This window comes from Petaurus breviceps, unplaced genomic scaffold (assembly GCF_028583685.1).
Source record: "Petaurus breviceps papuanus isolate PSGF00001 unplaced genomic scaffold, PetGlider_PUasm1.0 174, whole genome shotgun sequence".
Lineage (NCBI taxonomy): Eukaryota > Metazoa > Chordata > Mammalia > Diprotodontia > Petauridae > Petaurus > Petaurus breviceps.
In genome coordinates this window covers 65,470,257-65,483,742 of record NW_027185761.1, presented here as the reverse complement: position 1 = coordinate 65,483,742, position 13,486 = coordinate 65,470,257, and the positions used below count along the sequence as shown (strand labels likewise).

At 44.9% G+C, this 13,486-nt stretch overlaps 1 protein-coding gene and 1 long non-coding RNA gene across 2 annotated transcripts in view; one reads left to right on the top strand and one right to left on the bottom strand.

The window, feature by feature from the left end:
* The window catches only part of ERC2 (ELKS/RAB6-interacting/CAST family member 2), a 1,053,591-nt gene that overhangs the window by 696,910 nt on the left and 343,195 nt on the right, over positions 1-13,486 (bottom strand). The window lies entirely within an intron of this gene.
* Positions 3,201-13,486, top strand: part of LOC138158237 (uncharacterized) — a 25,098-nt gene continuing 14,812 nt past the window's right edge. Inside the window, exon 1 of the long non-coding RNA XR_011167597.1 lies at positions 3,201-3,430. This is a non-coding gene — a long non-coding RNA (uncharacterized lncRNA). The remainder of the gene's footprint in view (positions 3,431-13,486) is intronic.

Here is a 13,486-nt window from a genome sequence, read left to right as displayed (position 1 = left end):
TAAAGTGTACCATTGTTGAAGCTATGGTTTAGTGCATAATACGATTATTTGGAAATGTAAACATGTATTAAATGTTAATTATTTTAATAGTAAACGTAGATATGTGTAAATAACACATGTAAACTAGCATTTATATAACATGAAGTGATTTACAACTGTGAAGTCATTTAATCCACACAACAACCCCAAGGCAGGTGTAGTTATTATATACAAGTCCTTCCACATGCACACACGCAGCTCTGACCACGCACACGTCCTGAGACAGAACAAAGCATTGTTGTACCCTGGGACCTGCCCTATGCACTGGGGGAAGATTAAAATAACTAATCAGAGGCAAGAATTCTGGCCTCGAGGGGCTCCCTCCAGGAGAGGGGAGGAGAAACCACATCTAGGGACACAGAGCAAGAAACAGCCCCACAGGAGGCATGGCAGAGTGGGGCAAGTCACGGGCTACACACTGAAGCCCACCACTGTGGCAAGCACTGCTCTTAAGAGGCATGAAGGCAGAACCATGAGATGCCAGAGGACCACAGCAGGGCTCTCCCTCTGGCAGGGACTCTTCCAGCGTCCAGGCTGACAACCAAACCTCAGAGTCCGGGTAACGACTACAGGGGAAGATGATGAGAAAGACACTGGGCTCTGTGGAAATGCAGCTGACCTTGACCCTGACTTCCTGCCCCTTCAGCATCTGGGAAGGGGGAAGGGGCTTGAGGAGACAATAACGGGCTTGAGGGCCGTCATCCTGGACAGACTTGCCTGGAATAGGGAGTAGGTCAGTCATGAGGTGTGAGTGAGAGGGAGGCCGCCAGAGGGGCGGGGGATCCCCCATGGCCAGCTCACGAAAGGGCCTGGAGCACAGTCACAGGAGAGGAGAAGACATGATTGGCACCACTGGGGAAAAGAGCCATATCTCGAGGAAGCGTGGCATCATGTGGCATCAGAAAGATCTGGATTCAAATCCAGCTGCAAAGACTTAGTGAATGATGTGACCTTGGGTCAGTCACTCAGCCTTTCTCATCCTCAACTGCACAAGTTTTCTCCAGTGAAAAACCGGACCAGCAACAGCACCTGCCTCACAGATTTGTTGAAGGGTGATAGCCAGCAGTTACATAACCTACATGCTCTCTCATAAGACCTTCACGATAACCCTGGGAGGTAGGTGTCATGGTCTTCATTTTATAGAATAGGACACTGAGACTGAGAGAGGTTAACAGCTGGCGTGTCTCTGAGGCAAGATTCACACTCGTTCTTCTTGTTTCAGACGCTAACACTTGGGGTGGCTAGGAGCACAGTAAATAGAGCACTGACCCTGGAGTCAGGAGGACTTGAGTTCAAATCCGGCATCAGACACTTAACACTTACCAGCCGTGTGACCTTGGGCAAGTCACGTAAGCCCAACTGCCCTGCCCTCCCCCCTCCAAAAAGCAAAAAAAAAACAAAAAACACAAAAACGCTAACACTCCATATGCCGCCTTAGGGCTCAGAGGCTGAGAAAAAGCTGAGAGTTCTCTGTACCATGTCAGTCTTCGCCACCATCAATGAAATCATGGCTCTGCCAAAGTATTTCAAGTTTGCCGAGTTCTTGATTGACATTTATCTCCCTTGATTTTCCTGCCACCCCTGAAGAAGCGCAGTTCAGACGTCCCTGTCCCCACTTTCCAGTTCCCAGAGACCCCTCCCAGTTCTCAAGTGCATGATCCCGTGGTCATGGACATGACATTGTGCCTGGCACAGAGTAGATGGTTAATAAATGCACACAGTAAGAGCTTGATACATGCTAGTTTCCTTCCTCCTTCCCCCTCTCCCTTCCCATGAACATTTGCTTTTGCACGGCCACGGCAATGAGTGCCACGCTTACCAACGTCGTGGTGCCCCACGGAGGCACCCCCAGAGTGGTTTCCAGTAGTCTGCTGGATTCACGGGTCCTCAGCGTTCCTGTAACAGACCTCTCTATGCTTTGAAGCTGTCCAAGGCAGAGTCAGCATCCTGGATCAAGCCCACATGTGAGTCCCATGGTCTAGCTAGCAGCCCTAGTCCAAAAGGAATTACCCCATCTCCAGAGAAAGAACATAAATTACCTACCATAGGGGAGGTAATGAGATGCACTGGACAGAATTCTACTATTGAGCAACAGCGGGAAGGATCCATGAACCGTATCTATCGATCCATCCGCAAGCACTCCTTGAGGACCTACTCTGTGTGCCAAGTGCTGTGGTAGGAAGCCATGGATACGAGACTAAGAGGGAGAATCCCTGCTCTCAGGGACCCCTCCCTGCCACCCCGGCCACATCTCCCAGAGCCAGGGGGAGATAAAAAAGCAAGACAGGCCAAGGAGGCAATTTCCCAGTGTGTCATGAAGGCGGAGAAGCAGAGATGGCCGGTTTCCATAGCCCATTTGCTGCACCCAAATTCAAAATGGCAGGCTTGATGCGCCAGTCCAGAACAGGGCGCCCTCAGTGGGAACCCGTGCCAGGTGAGTTCCCACGTTGGGAGAGCGTGTTTTCCACATACAGGAAAGCATGTTCTCAGCTTCAAAGGAATCCAAGCAGGAGCCCATCAATCATGTCCCCCCTATCTTTGGAGTCTCGTTCAACCTCCTGAAATCACCAACCAAACCTGGAGTTTTTAAATCAAGACACAACTGGGGCCTGAACCCCATCCAGCTTTTGACTGATGCTAGCCTGGTTTGAAGTAAGCAAGGATGACATCATTTTTGCAGTCAAATCTGAGCTTCCAGATGGTGTGAAACCGCAGGCAGACAAAGGGCCTTCTGGTTGGGGGGAGCTGAAAAGCCAAGGGACAGGAGCACAGGCAAAATCACTGTGGGAGCAAGCACCGGGGCTGACCCACCCAGGACAAGTTCCACCACCAATTACTTTAGATCAGCTCCAAAATAATAAAAGCCTCTGCCACTCACTAACCTCCTACACTAAAGCGTATACGAAAAAATAATCAGAAAGAGGAAAAAAGTCTGGGTTATATTTCAGCATCAGGTAGATGTATAAAAGTTTAAAAATATGTATTTTGGTCTCTGAGTTCTTTTCTCTTTGACTTTTCACTCAACACCACATAATTTTAAGCGTCCTTGACTCTTGCTCAAACTTTGGCAGCACGTTGACTAATAAAACTTGGCAAACTCAAGAGTACCATCATCCCTTGGAATAACAAAAGGAGAAGTCAGGCCTCTCCCTATCACCCGAAGACACGTAACCAGGCTTTCCATTCTCCTGTCTCGGTTTTCTCTTCCCGTGTAGGGCTTTTACAAAAGACCTGAACGTGTAGTACTCTACCTGGCAGCAGAGAGCACGTTGCTAGCGTGATGCTTTGAAAAAAAGGGAGAAGTCCATGAAATTGGGCCAAATTGCCAAAGCTGGAGCGATGTGCCATTAATCTTCACGTCAGCACCCAGGACTTCGGGCCAGTTCCAGTGGTGAGCAGTATTTTCTGAGGTTCTTTGCTAACATGGTGTGACCTTTTGCAGGATGCCTTGGGGGGCAAGAGGGGAGGTTTGAACATTAGTTTCTGGGGCTGGGGTGGACCTCTTAGCAACTCGAACATAAGATGATGCTCCAGAAAGAATGAAAAAGGCTGGCCTTAGGGCAGGGAAGAATTCCATTTAGAGGAAGTCCAGCATAAGGGCCTAGAGTATTGGTGCTAGGGTCAGAAAGAGCTCAGACAATTAATGCCTGGCCCTGGGAAGGTCGCTTCATCTCCCTGGGCTTGCCTCAGTCTCTTCCTCTGTAAAATAAGAGCGTTGGACTTGACCTCAAAGGTGCTCCCAGCTCCAGGTGTGACTCCAGGATCCTATAATATGGCACGACCATTCACACTCAGATCATCTAGAGTTGTGACCCATTTGGTTTTTAACAGACAAAATACTACTGGTTTTACAGCAATCGCCCAGATTTTTTTAAAAGACAAGCCATGAAGTCCCAGGGAAGAAAATTGGGGAAACTTAAAAATCTTCCCAGTTTTGTCTCCTTCACTCAATGCCACACTTTCTGTTTTCTTCGGAAACTGCAGTGGAGTACATGAAAGTTTTTAATTACTTTGACAGAAATTGTAAGGAAAAGACAATTTCTGCCTTGGGTATATGCAGAGTGTTCAGAGAGTGAAAAATAGCTCAGTTAAAGTTGATGAAAGAATCATCTGCAGTGACATCAAAAGGCTGATTCTTTGATGTTGAACAGAAATGTGAGGACCTTTAGCCTTGATCTGAAATGGCACCCATCATGGCCAAGAGGAGCTGGGTCTGCAGAGCGCTTTGCTTCTGGGACAGGCAAGTGAGGGGCTGACTGGGGGACTCGTGTGTGGCTCATTGAGATACCTGAATGACAGCAGTGAGTAGCCTTGGGCCATCTCAGTCCTGAACAAAGTCCTCTTTAGCCAAGGTTACAGGAGAAGGCTAGCCTCAATGTTTCTGGTCAGTGAGCTGCCCAAGACCAAGGCTGCGGCCTCCATGTCAGTGGTGCTTTTGAAGTCACAGGACTGAACAGTGCCATGGGGAGAGCACAGATCTGGAGGCAAAAGCTTGAGTTTGAGTCTTCCCTCTCCATACATATGCTAGATAAGTTTGAGCAAATCACTGGTGACTCCTCTTTTCTATAATGGGGATAAGAATAGTTATACTACCTGGAAGGGAAGATGAAATAGCAGAAAGAGGGAAGATTTTGGATTCACAGGCTCTGAATTCAAATCCTGCCTCTGTACTGTGCTATGGAATTTGGCCAGTCACAACATTCTGGGCCTCAGTTTCTGCATCTGTAAAGTGAGGGGATTAGACTAGAGGGCCTCTGAGTTCCCCTGCAGTTCTCTCTGGTCTACAAAGCCACTCAACCTGTCTGGGCCTCAGTTTCCTCAACTGTAAAGATAAGGAGACGGACTAGAGGCCCACTGGGCTCTCCTTCAGTTCTACATCTATAATCTAATCATCCTAATTCGGATGGGGCTGTTATGAGGATCAAATTAAACAACAGCTTTAAGTTTACTTTCTTAAATGCAAAGTGCTGGACAAAATGTTACCAGTGTGGTTTATTATTGTTATCATTAAACCGTCTCATTTTAACTTTATTCTGATATAATCCTGAGAGGCTATGTGTTGTAGCAGATGGGCCAGCCTTGGAGGCAGGAGCACCCAGCTGTGAGGACTTTCTCTGGCTGCCGGCACCCCAGATTACTACCTCCATAAGCTACAAACTGTTTTCCCATTTGCTTTTGGAGAAGGAAATCTCCAACCTGGGAATTCCCGATAACAATGAAATCACAAGTCTTGATAATCAATATTTATTAAGAGGCACCCATTAGGTTCCAGGCCCTGTGCTAAACACTGGAGGAGATACAAAAAGAAACAAAAGATAGTCCCTGCCTTCAAAGAGCTTACAATTTAATGGATAATCACTAAAAAAAGAAAAAAAAAAGAACTAGGATAATAGACTGAGTTGGAAAGAATGTTAGAAATAATTCAGATGGGTAAACTGAGGCGCAGAGAGGCAGTGTGACTTTGGCAAGGTCATACAGTGAGTTAATAGCAGGCCCTCTTCCCCCAGTGCTGAGCTCGGCAGTCAAGCCCCTATAGACAGAGAGTACAGGATGTGTCACTGGCTGCCAGGACTCCAGCCAGTGCGAGCCACAGGAGGTCTGCCTGGCTTTGTGAGCTCCGGCTTATGCCGGGCCCACATTGCTGATGGAAAAGCATTCAACATTCTCAAGACTCATTTAAGAGCCATTTCACATAAAATCTGCCACTGATGAGAGCTTCAAGTTGAAAAACAGTCGCCACCAGCAATCCCACCATGAAAACAAATCCAAAAGCTACCAAGGGCCTTCCCTCCCCCCCTCAGTGGCATCACGCCATCCTCCTTCTCTGGAGAGTCCAGCATTTTCAATTAACTCTCTTTGGAGGGGCCCATCTCACTGTCTCCGGTTCAGCAAATAGAATTAAATGACATGAGAAGCATAAAGCATCCTCTGCTGCACTTGGCCCAAACGCTGCCCCCCCAGCGTCAGCCTCCTCACCCAAACACCACCAACATACGCATGTGCCTTCAGACCCTCCTCGTCTGGAGCCAGAAAGGAGCCCACGGGGCATCTGGTATAACTTTCTCATTTCATAGAGGTCCAGGGAGATGAAGGGTGCACACCTAGGGACAGCATAGACTTCTCGCACTCCACCAGGCTACTGGCTGATCTGCCCAGGAGGACGCAAGCTCCTTAAGGACCAGAAAAAGTCATCCCTTCACCTTCGTCTCCCCAGCACCTAGCTCTGGAGGAGGAAAGCAAGACAGAGGCAGCAAAGGACATTCTCACTTTCTAAAGGACGGCTGTACTTGGTCTTGTGTCAGCTCTGGCTCTGATTCTAGAGAGTTCCCTGAAGTCTAGGAAGTTTGCTTTGCTGGCCAGCAGCAGGGGCTGAGGGATGAGAGGTAAGCAAACCATTATTCCCACTAACATATTAGTCTTTCCTTGGTGCCCTAAGACTTGTTCGGGGAATGGGGAACTGCAGGGGAGGGGGGGAGGGAAGAAATTCAAAATACATTCTCAATAGTTTTGAAAAAAATGTCTTTATTATATTCCTAAATATTTACCTGCAATTTAATCCATGAGGGGAACTTCCATTGTAGAAATTCCCTCCACCCACATAGATTGCAACCAAAACCACAGACCTCAGATGTAGAAGGGACTTCAGGGGCCATCTTTTCTTGTTCAGTCATTTCAATCATGCCTGATTCTCCATGACCCCATTTGGGGTTTCTTGGCAACATACTGGAGTGATTTGCCATTTCCTTCTCTAGTTCATTTTACAGGTGAGGAAACTGAGGCAAACAGGGTAAGTGACTTGTCCAGAGTCACACAGCTAGTAAGTGTCTGAGACTGGATTTGAACTCGTGAAGCTGAGGGGCCATCTACTACTACCTATATCTGAAAGAATCCACTCCCCAAGAGGTTATCCAGTCTCTGCTTGAAGATTCCATTGGACAATAACCCACCATCCACCTCTAGTACATGCTACCTACAGGACTTTGAGTCAGTCCCTTCCCCTGAGGCCCTGGGTCTTGGCTAATTCTACTGTTAAATGAGTCAGACTCAATGGCCTCTGAAGTCTCTCCTCTCTCTATCTCCATATCTGAGCCTAAGGTCTCCCAGTACAGGTCCTTCCACCTCTGGAATCCATCTATGGTTTCACAGATAAATCCTAGGGAGTCACCTAAGCTCAGAGAGTTTCAATGACTTGTCCATGGTCACAGAGCTAATAAGTATCAGATGGAAGATCTGATCCCAGGTTACCCTGACTCCTTGCCCAGCACTCCATCTACCATTCAACATTGCTTCCATTTCTTCATTATGGAACACCTCATAACAGATAGCAAGCCATTTTCATAGATCCAAAATCTGCCCTCAATATGAGACAAGGCAATGTGGTTGAATAATGATTCCCTAAGAGGGAGTGCAGTATAATAAATAGAGGGGCAGCCTTGGCAGCACAAAGACCTTGGTTCACAGGACTGTCCCTGATACATATTGGCTGTGGGATTCTAAGCAATCCCAGTTCCCTAGGCAACTTTCAATAATAATAAATAATAAAGTATTGATCTGCCTTAGTAGGTAGTTTCCTCCCTGAGAATTTCCTGCACCAATGAAATCACAGGTCTGGAAAAAAAAATCACCTCCCAAGAGTCACACGGGACAGGAAGGCATGCGTGCATTGCAATTTGCATGGTCAGAGGGCATCCCACACACCCACATGCCAACCTGGTACCATGAAATTTTGAGTGGATGTTTTCTCATCATGACTCTCAGTAACTGCACAACATATCCACAAATCTATAAATCACTTGGCCAAGATTTTCAGGTTGTAAAGGTGACCTGCTGTCCTTGCTGCTGTTTCCAGAACGATGCCACCTCATTGAGAGGGGCTGAGGCGGGCGAGGCCTGTTTTACATCTTCTATCCTGAAGAATTCAGATCATATGTGGGGCAAGGGAGGCAGCCAACTTTCGAAAGCCTGTTTTCATACTCACATTTTTGGCTACTTCCAGCACTAAAATTAGGTGGTTTTAAGTGACTAGTCCAAAGTTCAGAATTTAATGTTTAGTTCAGTTCCAGCAAATTTCTGAAAGCACGTGGGAATTGTAACTCATGTGTTAATACTTAGAGTTTTTGTTAATAAAACTCCCAACACTAACCTTACCTCATTGAACTTACCTCACTGGGTTTTATGCTCACTATAAAACTATAGCTGTCATAATGCTGTTGAATTACTGCAAGAGGAAGCCAGTCATTCCAAAGTCAGTGTTACTTTGCAACATAATGAGAGTTGTAAATTCAAAAATACTTAAAACCAATTTGCCGAGGCATCAATCTCAAGGCTTCCTAACACAGGGGAAGGCCATCTTCACATCTCACACTGGTTTTTAAAAAAAGGTAAATAGTCTACCCATCCACCCCCCAAAACACATACATACAAAGAAATAAACGTCCACGTCCACAGGACACACTTGGCCTCGGACTTCCTTTGATACATTCACTACCCAAACATCATGCCACCTATTTTCAATACTGTTTTTACCTTCTAGAATGGCTTAGTGCATGGTCATCCACAACGTAAGGAAGACTTGTACTCAAGGCCAGCCTCTGACACATATGGCAGCTCTGGGACACTGAGAATGACATTTAATTTTTGAAAGCTCTTGGCACATAAGCAACAGAAAAGGAATTGGTTTGAATCTGCAGAATGAGTTCTTCAGCAGGAAGTTCCTTATGACAATGAAATTACAATCCAGTCTCTATATCCTTTCCCCATTTTAATAATAATAACAATAATTATAATGGTGAATAAATAGCTAGTACTCACACAGTGCTCACTGCGTATTAGGCTCTGTTTGGTTCTTACAACCCCACTGTGAGGTAGGTACCATAATCTTCTCTGTTTTACAAATGAGGAAACTAAGGTAAACAGGGCTAAGCGATTTGCCCACAGTAAGTGTCCAAGGCCAGATTTGAACTAAAATGATGAGCCTTCCTGACTCTGGGCCCAGCTCCCTTCCCACCACACAACCTCACCGCCTCTGTATAACTGTTAATATTTGTATGGCACTTGAAGGTTTACAAAACATTTTACGTATATTGTCTCACTTGATTGTCATGATAACCTTGGGAGAAGCTATTCTTATTAACTCCATTTTGCAGATAAAGAAACTGAGTCAGAGAAAGGTTAAATGCCTGGACCAGGGTCACACAGTTGTGATGTATCTGAGTCAAGATTCAAACATGGGTCTTTCTAACTCCATAGCTAACACTAATCACCACATCATGCTGCCTCCCTAATACAGGAGGAAACAAACACTGCCCTTCGTGATCACCTGACCCTGGGGCCATGAGTGCTTGAACCCCGGATCATCATTTGGTGGTCTGAAGAGCAAGGAACTGCAACGAATCTTAAAAAACTTGTGCTTTGGGGGAAGCCTCACCTGACTCAGGACAGTCTATGAAAAGACAGAGACATAAGGAAGAAGAAAAAGGAGAAGGAAGAAGAGAAGGAATAAAATGGATGGATGGGATGAGACTGGGAGGGGAGGGAAGGGAAAGGGAGAGAGAAATGAGAGAAACAAAGCCAGATTAGAACTTTAAGAGACCCTCACAGTTGAGAGACATGATATGGACTCTGGACGAGCAAGACAGACCAACAAGCAGCAGTCAAAAGAGAATCCAGAGAGAATGGTGTCACAAGGAACTATTTCCTTACCCAGAAAAGATAAAGTATCCAGGAAAAGAAGATAGTCAGCAGTGTCAAGGTTGATAAGGATGAAGTTTGGGGGGAAAAAAACAAAACCTTCAGCACTGGCAGTCGAGACCATTGGTAATTCTGGAGTATGTGGTTTCAGTTAAGGACTGAGAACAGAAGCCAGATTGCAAAGGGAAAATGATGGGTGATAATGTTAGATAGGAAAAGTGAAGTCAGAGTATTCACCTCTCTGAGCCTCAATTTCCCCATTTATAAAATAGAAGGAAAAAATGCTATAATGTCCTCCTTACAGGGTCATTATGAGGCTCAAATGAGATGTGTATAAAATGCTTTGCAATCTTTATAACATGATATAGGATGATGGTATTGCTGGTGCTGTTTACACCCACTTAAGAAAGGAAGCTTCAGAGGTGACTGACAAGATCAGAGGCACAAGGGGTCTAGAGCCAACACCAATTTTCCAGGATGGGATTTTTTTCTTGGAGCCATATGTCCATGGCTCCACATTTAACATCAGCCAAAGCACATTCAGAAGCCCCACCCCAGATAACCCAAAGCCAATACCAGAGCCATTTGGAGAAGAGAAACCATAGACACATGGGCACCAAATGGGAGCGAGCCGACAAAACAGACCGGCAATGCAGACACCCACTGTCCCCTGCGGGCAGAAAACTTTACAATTAATATCCTGTTGTAGAAAGGTCCCAGTACCCTCCATTCAATTCAGTTCAGCGTGCATTTCTTATTTGTTTACTATGTGCTAGGCTTTGGTGACACAGAGAAAAAATGAAAAATACTCCCTTCAAAGATCTCCCCCCTCCCCTCCCCCCCCCATCCTACTGGGGAGAATAATATGACCACAGATTAGCAAACACACAATCATTTTGTGTGAAGACGGGGAACACTAAATAACAGAGGGGACCAGGAAAAAACCTCATACAGAAAGTGGCACTTGACTCATTGAACATGAGATGCTCTGAAGAATGAAGGGGTGATACTGAGGAGGCAACGTGGAGGGGCACAGTGGGAATGAGAAGGCTGCAGGCCCTTACAGAGAACAAGGAAGAAGAACCAGACAATGGATTTGGGACATGTTGAGTTTGGGATGCCACCTCATGAGGAGACAGAAGGTGGCTCCTTCCCAAGGACCAGCCTGGATGATTAAAGACATACCTATCCGCATCCAAACCTTATCATAGTTTGGTTTTGCAAATTCATGGACACTCGTTGTACTAATGTACTCAATTTGAGAATGTCTTATTTTTTTATATCAACCAAATAAGTGAAGAGATATTTTCCAATCAACGTCAACCTACATACCTTTGAAATTTCACAAGACATTTTTATTTCAAGACCCTGGTACAATCATCTGACTGACTTTCAAAAATAATTACAGTGTTTCTGAAAGGAATAGAATCAGTGAACCTTCTACAAAATCAACAAGGGGCAGGCTTCTGCTCGAGGCAGTATGGAGCAGTAATGGGAGCCGAAGACACAGAATCTCCAACAAAGTATGTCCTCACTTTGGAAAACAATTATAATAAGATCTCTTATGACTTTCCAAGTCTGGGACTCCAGGTGGACAAAAGGCAGCTGTACCCTGCCTAGATCAAGGAGCCGGACCATGCAGAGGGACAGGGATCACCATTTTTACAACAAAGATTACAAATTTGTTTGGGAATGGGAGCATGAGATTTCAGGACCCTCAGACTGACTTTCTGGCTATTTGCTTTGTATAGCAAGCTCAGTGTGCCTACAAATATTGTTGGTTGGGCATTTACCCAATTTCAACAGAAGACATGGGCAAAAGACAGGACTAAAGAAAAGCATAGGAAACATGGCTCCAAAAGCATGTGAACACCATGGCTTAACCTTAAACAACTGCTAACTTTGCAAGAGGAAAAAATGTGTTGACAGCATCCCTTCTAGCTGAAACACTAGAAAAAAAGAAAGAAAGAAAACAACTAAAGCAGTAATCAGAAAGGAAGTGTGTCTGAGCCAAAGAGGGAAAAATGTGTCTAGCAATTAGTGCCTTCTGATGATTGATAAACCAAATACTCTCAGTGAAGTTCTACCCTCTGTGGGATTACAAGAGGCCAAACAGGTTGTGGGGAAAGATAACATCAGGGCACAAGGAAGCTAAGTACCTGGCAATCCTTCCTTGTGGCTATGAGAAAACTACCGTGTTTCCCCGATAATAAGACACTGTCTTATTATTTTTTTTGGACAGAAAAACACCAGAGGGCTTATTTTCAGGGGAGGGCTTATTTTAATGAACATTGACAGCAATTTTAATAAACAGGTAAATGTGAACCAAAAAATGGACCTTTATTCAATAAGCAAATCACTGGGGAAGAACAGGATAACGCGCTCACTGCTGCAGCTCTGATTGGATGTAGCTTGGAGCGCGGCGTGCGTTTCACGGGGAGGGGGGGGGGGACAGTGCATACAGAGGGTACCATAATGTAGCATGTAGCGCGTAGCGCAGGGGATCACCTTCACTACAGTAGCAATCTCAATAGGGCTTATTTTCGGGGGAGGGCTTATTTTCGAGGAATCTTACACAGTAAGGGGAGGGCTTATTTTCAGGATAGGTCTTATTATCAGGGAAACACAGTAATAACTAAAATACATAAAGCATTTTAAAGTTACAAAGGGTTTTACAAATATTGTCTCATTGGATATTCTCAGCAATTTGGGGAGGTAGGTGCTGTTTTTATTCCTATTTCACAGTTGAAGAAACTGAGGCTGAGAAAGGTTGAGTTGTCTAGGTTGACACAGGTGGAAAGTGTCTGAGGTGGGACTTTAGCTCTGTTGTCCCTGATTAAAAACCATGTTCACTGTTCCATTCATTCCATGACCCAGATGCTTCCAATTAATCTCTGAAGTCTACAATCTTGTCTTCAGGACTCTTTTATTTAGAAACTCTTCCAAAGGAAAGCAATGGTCACTAAATACCACACTGGCACCATACCAGAAAAATTCATATTTTTTTTAAAATAGGGTTACTTAAGTGGCTACCCAAGGGAAACATGTAGATGTGGTCTTCTTATATTTTAGCAAACCCTGGACAAAACCCTTTGGGTTACTCTTGTGGAAAGGATGGGGACAGCTGAGCAGATGACTGTAGAATCCAGTGGATACAAAGGTGGTACAATGACTGGAATCACAGAGTAATCATTAATGAGTCAATGTCAACTTGAAGGAAGCAAGACATAATGAACAGGGTAACAGACTTATGGGTCAGGAAGACTTGGGTCTCAATTTTATTTATTAATAAATTATTAATGCCTTCCTCCAGCATTTTTAAACAAGTCATTTAACCTCCATTTCCTCAGTCTTCCCCATAAAATGAGAAGACTGAATTCAATGGTTCCCTAATTTATTTTTTAACTCAAAAATCCATGATTAACCCTGTAGATGTTGGTGCTAGGGAAAATGCTAGAGAAATCTGCTCTTGGCCCTGTGTCACATCATTCTGAGTGTAACTTAAGGATGAAAGTGAAAGGATGACCAGACATAGAGAGAGGGAGGAGAGATAGAGACAGAGAGATAAAGAGAGATTAGAACAAATCTTCAAAATTTTTATAGCATTGTTTTTGCTATTACGAAAATAGAGGGGGCAGAGACAAGATGGCAAAAAGAAGGCAGGAAGTTGCCTGAGCTCTCCCCAATTTCCATTGGAAACATCTTTAAATAAAGCCTCTAAAAGAATTCAGGGGTGGGGGGAGCAGAGCCAAGATGG